The sequence below is a fragment of the Myotis lucifugus genome, unplaced genomic scaffold, assembly GCF_000147115.1.
Source record: "Myotis lucifugus unplaced genomic scaffold, Myoluc2.0 scaffold_40, whole genome shotgun sequence".
NCBI classification, from domain to species: Eukaryota; Metazoa; Chordata; class Mammalia; order Chiroptera; family Vespertilionidae; genus Myotis; species Myotis lucifugus.
In genome coordinates, this window is record NW_005871088.1 from 6,143,363 (window position 1) to 6,150,240 (window position 6,878).

Below are 6,878 nucleotides of genomic sequence, written 5' to 3' on the forward strand. Positions count from 1 at the left end.
TTATTAGATAGGGATATATATATATATATATATATATATATATATACACACACACACACACACACACACACACACACACACACACACATACATACACTAGAGGCCTCGTACACGGAAATCATGCATGGGGGGGGGTCCCCTTAGCCCTGGCCAGCAGCTTTTTGTAATGTTGGACCTCTCAGGTAATATCTGACTGTTGGTTTAAGCCCAATCCCACAGGGATCCCTGTGGAACAGGTCTAAATTGGCAGTCAGACATCCCTTTTGCAATCTGGGACCACTGGCTCCTAACTGTTCACCTACCTGCCTAATCACCCCTAACCACTTGCCTGCCTACGTGATCTCCCCTAACCACTCGCCTGCCTGCCTGATCGCCCCTAACCAACTCTGCCTGCCTGCCTGATCGATCCTAACCACTCACCTGCCTGCGTGATCACCCCTAATTGTCTCTGCCTGCATGCCTCATCGCTCTTAACACTCACCTGCCTGGCTGATCGACCCTAACCACCTCTGCCTGCGCTCCTGATTGCCCCTAACAACTCGCCTGCCATCCTAATCACCCCTAACCACTCACTGGGAGGTGAGGCCAGCTGGGGCAAGGGGCTGTGGTTTTTCTGGTCTCTGGTCATTCTGGTCACAGCAGGGACCATCACCCCATAGGGGTGTGGCCAGCCTGGGTGAGGGGCTGATGGTCATTTTCAGGCTGGCCACACCCCCCAGTGACCCAAGCTCCAAGCCTCTCCTTTTATTCTTTTTTTTGGGGGGGATTTATTTATCTTCTATAATTGAAACTTTGAAGCCTTGAGCAGAGCCCAGATCCGGCCAGGGCAGGTGGGAAGCTTGGATTCCTCCATCGCCTGGGCAACCCAAGCCTCCTGCTCGCTCCAGCTCCTTGGCTACCGCCATCTTAATTGGGTTAATTTGCATACTCACTCCTGATTGGCTTGTGGGCGTGGTTGGTGGGCGTGGCTTGAGCGTAGAAGAGGGATGGTTACTTTTCTTTTTTTTAATATTTTGTTTTATTGCTTAAAGTATTACAAAGAGTATTACATATGTTTCCCTTTTTTTTTTCACCCCCCTTGCCATTCCCACGGCCTCCCCTACCCCCAAGTGTCTTGTGTGCATTGGTCATGCTTATATGCATGCATACAAGTCCTTCAATTGATATTTTACCATCCCCATAGATTTCTTGGCATTAATTTTGTGTCCTGCTACATTGCCAAATTCATTTATCAAGTCTAATAGTTTTTTGATGGAGTCTTTAGGGTTTTTTTATGTACAATATCATGTCATCTGAGAATAAGGACAGTTTTACTTCTTCTTTTCCAAATTGGGTGCCTTTTATTTCTTCTTCTTATCTAATTGCAATGGCTAGTACTTCCAGTACTATATCGAACAGGAGTGCTGAGAGTGGGCATCCCTGTCTTCTACCTGTTCTTAAGGGAAATGGTTTTAGTTTTTGCCCATTGAGTATGATGTTGGCTGTAGGTTTGTCATATATGGTTTTTATTATGTTGAGGTATGATCCTTCTATTCCCACCTTGCTGAGAGTTTTTTTCATCAGAAATGGGTGTTGGATTTTGTCGAATGCTTTTTCTGCATCAATTGATATGATTATGTGTTTTTTTCTCTCAATTTGTTTATGTGATGTATCACGTTTATTGATTTGCGGGTATTGTACCATCCTTGCATCCCTGGGATAAATCCTACTTGGTCATGGTGTATGATCTTTCTGATGTACTGTTGGATCTGATTTGCTAAGATTTTGTTGAGGATTTTGGCATCTATGTTCATGAGGGATATTGGCCTGTAATTCTCTTTCATTGTGTTGTCTTTACCTGGTTTTGGTATTAGGGTGATGCTGGCTTCATAGAATGAGCTTGGAAGTGTTCCTTCCTCTTGAATTTTTTGGAATAGTCTGAGGAGGATAGGTTTTAGTTCGTCCTTGAATGTTTGGTAAAACTCCCCTGTGAAGCCGTCTGGCCCTGGGCTTTTGTTTGCTGGAAGCTTTTTAATGACTGCTTCAATTTCTTCCATAGTTATTGGCCTATTGAGATTTTTAGATTCTTCCTGATTGAGTTTTGGAAGGTTGTATTTTTCTAGGAATATGTACATTTTCTCCAGGTTGTCTAGTTTGTTGGAGTAGAGTTGTTCATAGTATTTTTTAACAATCATTTGTATTTCTGTGGAGTCTATTGTTATTTCACCTCTATCATTTCTGATTTTGTTTATTTGGGTCCTCTCTCTTTGCTTCTTGGTGAGCCTGGCTAGAGGGTCATCAATCTTGTTTATCCTTTCAAAAAACCAGCTCTTGGTTTCACTGATAATTTATATTGTTTTTTTGGTCTCTAGGTCATTTATTTCTGCTCTGATTTTTATTATCTCCTTCCTTCTGCTCACTCTGGGCTTTTCTTGTTGCTCTCTTTCTAATTCTTTGAGATGTAGAGTTAGATGATTTACTACCATTTTTTCTTGTTTTTTTGAGGTAGGCCTGTAGAGCTATAAACTTCCCTCTCAGGACTGCTTTCATTGTGTCCCATAGGTTTTGGATGGTTGTGTTTTCATTGTCATTAGTTTTTAGGATGTTTTTAATTTCTTTTTTGATATCATTGGTAACCCAATCAATATTTAATAACACGCTATTCAGCTTCCAAATGTTTGAGTGTTTTGGATTTTTTTTATTGTAGTTTATTTCTAATATGCCATTGTGGTCTGAGAAGATGCTTGGTATGATTCAATCTTTTTGAATTTGGGGATACTTTGCTTGTGACCCAACATGTGGTCTATTTTTGAAAATGTCCCATGTGCACTTGAGAAGAACGTATATTCTGCGGCTTTGGGCTGAAATGTTCTGAAGGTGTCAATTAAGTCCATCTGATCTAGTGAGTCATTTAGGATTGCTGTTTCTTTGCTGATTTTTTGTCTAGAGGATTTATCCAGTGATGTCAGTGGTGTATTAAAGTCCCCTACTATGATTGTATTGTTGTTGATCTCTCCCTTGATATCTTCCAGGAGTTTTTTTTATGTATTTGGGTGCTCCTACATTGGGTGCATATATGTTTATCATGGTTATATCCTCGTGTTGTATATATCCCTTTAGTATTATGAAGTGGCCTTCTTCATCTCTTGTTATGGCCTTCACTTTGAAGTCTATTTTGTCTGATAAAAGTATTGCTACCCCAGCCATTTTCTAATGGCTTCACGGGAAGTATAGGTTACCGATATTTGGGCTGAGTTACCCTTTTCAAAGGATCCTGTAGCCATGGGAAGTTTCAAGATAGTGATCACAAATTGTTCATAAGCTAGCTGTGTCAGATATTTGGTTCCAATTTGAGAGTCACTGATTATTTGACAAAAAACGTGTCACTGAAACAGGTAGGTGAGACCATCACTATTTCTCTTCACTTTTTACTTTTTTAGTGAAGGTTAATTTGAGATGCAAAAAGCAAAGGCAGAAACACAGTTTTCAGGTTCAACACTTTCAATGAGTGAGGAAAACTAATTTTGTATAAAGTAAGCTCCTAATTGGACAAATGGCAAACAAGGATATGGATTTTAAAAAGTTGATTTTAGGTCAGGTTTTAATACCTCACCTTCTTGGGAGAAAGACAGTCCATTGAAGTGAGAACTTGTTAGACTAATAAAGAAATGTCACTCTAAACCTTAGCTATACCTGAGAAAGGCTCATGTTTGCACAAAGAGAAAATAAGAGAGAAAATTTTTTAAGTTTATGATCAAAGATTACTCCAAATGACATTAAGAAGTAATTAACTTCTAAATTCTAATGTTATATTTTTCACAGGATGTGTTAAGTCAGACCAAAAAGAGTGTGCATATTTTCAAATGCTACAAAGGTTTAGAAAACATAAGAGAAGGAATATGTTTAACACACATTATAAATACCTCAATTTAAGGGCAAGAAATTAAAATGAGGAAAGCAAATATGTGGCTAGCAACCCACAGAGTGTAATAGATAGTTATCTTGCTAATATACAAAAATCATTTTTTGTAAATTTGATAGTTAATATTTTTTTCATTTAATATTCAGTTCTCAGGACTTCTGAAAGATTACATCATCCCAAGAATATAAAAGAAGCAACAACAATAAAGATAATCCATATTGATGACAATGAAAACTGTCAAGATGATAGTGCCAAACTTTATGAACTATTTCTTAATCAAAATGATGGAGTGAAAGTTTGATGAAACTTATAAGATAAACAGAGCAGATTCATCATTCACTTAAATTGATTATTATTGTGCAAACTATAACTAGCACATATATTCTGGATGTCAAATAAATTTTACTTTGGCTATGAAAATCATCTAACTAGAGAAACACTTTAGAATCTACCAGAGGAAATTTGAACAATTAAATTAAATGAAATAGAAGACAAAATGACTATATTTAAAAAAATCAATAAAACAAAGAACTGGCTACTTTAAAAGATTAATAAAATTGACAAAACCCTGGCTAGACTCATTAAGGAAAAAAAGGGGAAAGATTCATAAACAAAATCAGAAATGAGAGAGGAAAAGTCACCACAGACATCATAGCTATACAAAGGATCATACTAGAATATGATGGAAGACTATATGCCACCAAATTTAATAACCTAGAAGAAATGGATTAAGTTCCTAGAATTATATAAGCTTCCGAAATCATGAAGAATTGAAAAATCAAAATAGACTGATCATCAATGAGGAAATTGAAACAATCATTAAAAACTTCCCAAAACAGCCCAGCTAGCATGGCTTAGTGGTTGACCGTCCACCTTTGAACCAGGAGTTCACTGTTAAATTACGGTCAGGGCACATGCCAGGGTTGCAGGCTATATCCTCAGTGTGGGGAGTGCAGGAGGAAGCCAATCAATGATTCTCTCTTATTACCAATGTTTCTATCTCTCTCCCTCTCCCTTCCTCTTTGAAATCAATAAAAATATATTTTTCTAAAAAACTCTCCCAAACACAAAAGAATAGGACCATATGGCAACACCAGTGCATTCTACTATAATGTTCAAAGACAATTTAAAACCTATCATTTTCAAACACTTCTAAAAAATTGAAGAAGAGGCAATGCTTCTTAATACATTTTATGAAGCCAATATAACCCTGATAGCAAAACCTGGCAAATATAATACAAAAAAGGAAACTACAGACTAATATTTCTGATGAAAATAGATGCAAAAAAACTAAACAAAATAGTAGCAAATCAAATACAACAGTACGTCCAAAAAATAATGCATTATTATCAAGTGGGTTTCATTCCAGGGGCACAAGGATAATTTCACATATGCAAATCAATATGTTAAATTATAACACATTAATATGTTATAGTAACATATTAATCAATATGTTACTATAACACATTGACAAAAGAAAGGATAAAAATAAGATGATCTTATCAATAGGTGTAGAAAAAGCATTTGATAAGATACAACATCCATTTATGATTAAAACACTCAATAAAATAGGAATAGAAGGAAAGTACCTCAACATAATCAAGGCCATCTATGATATACCCTTATCTAATACCATACTCAATACTGGAAAACTGAAAGCTTATCTTCTAAGATCAGGAACAAGACAAGGATATCCACACTTATTCGAAACTAGGGGCCCAGTGCATGAATTTGCGCACCTTGAAATTAACTGTGGGTCGCAAGGCTGTGGTGGGTACAGGGTGCGTCTCAGCCAATCCTCCATGCCCCCCCTGGCCCCTCTCACTGAAGCCCCCCACTCCCTGTCTGCCTTGCTCTCACCACTTCCACCACTGGCAACCTCACTCCCACCACCACCGCTCCCATACACTGATGGTGCCGGCCCTGCTCTCACCCCCTGATGGCATGCAGAGATTGGGGCTGGTTCCAGCAGTGAGTGCCAGCAGGGCTGAGGCTGTCAGCAGGTGTGAGCAGGGCCAGCGCTGGCAGTGGGAGCGAGTGGCGGCTCTGGCACTGGCAGCAGGTGCGAGGAGGGTTGTCGCAAGCAGCAGGTGTGAGAGGTGACTTCCAGCCTTGATCACCCCTCAGGAGCAGGGGAAGGTAGAGAAGACCTGAGGGGCAATCAGGGCTGGCAGCCACTGCTCACACCCACTGATGGTGCCAAGAGATCGGGGCTGGTGCTGGGTGCCAGCAGCGGGTGCAAGTGATGGCTCCAGTGCCAGCAGTGTGTGTAAGCAGGGATGGCGCTGGCAGCAGGTGCAAGAGCCAGGCGGGACCATGGCATGCGGGAACAAAGAATTTTCAGTAATCACCAGAGGTCACCCTGATGACAGCAACCAGAGCCCCACCTTGGTCTGGTGCCCACACTCACCTGCTCCACCATCCCACCGCGGCCAACGCCCCACATGTTCCCCGCTCTACAGCCTGGTAATGAAGCCTGCCATGATTCATGTGCTCCCCTGGTGGTCAGTGCACATCATACTGATCAGTTGTTCGGTTGTTCAGTTGTTCTACCGTTCATTCTATTTGCATATTAGGGATATATATATATATATATATATATATATATATATATATATATATCCTATCTAATAATAGACAAACATGGTAATTGACCGTACCTTCACTACACCTCCCATTGGCTAATCAGCACAATATGCAAATTAACCACCAACAAAGACGGCGGTTAATTTGTATACATAGGCTCCAAGCAGTGGAGTGAAGCCTGACGGCCCGGGGCTGGTGGAGCAGCGAGGCCTGATGTTTCCAGGGCCTGCGGAGCAGTGAGGCCTGACGTTTCCGGGGCTGGCTCCAGCCAGAACTCGGCCAGAGCGAAGGCCTGGGCCCCCGGTGCTGGAGGCAAACCGGTGCCAGCAGCCAGGGGAAAGGAAGGCCTACTTCACGAATCTCTTCCTGCAACAGGCCTCTAATATATATA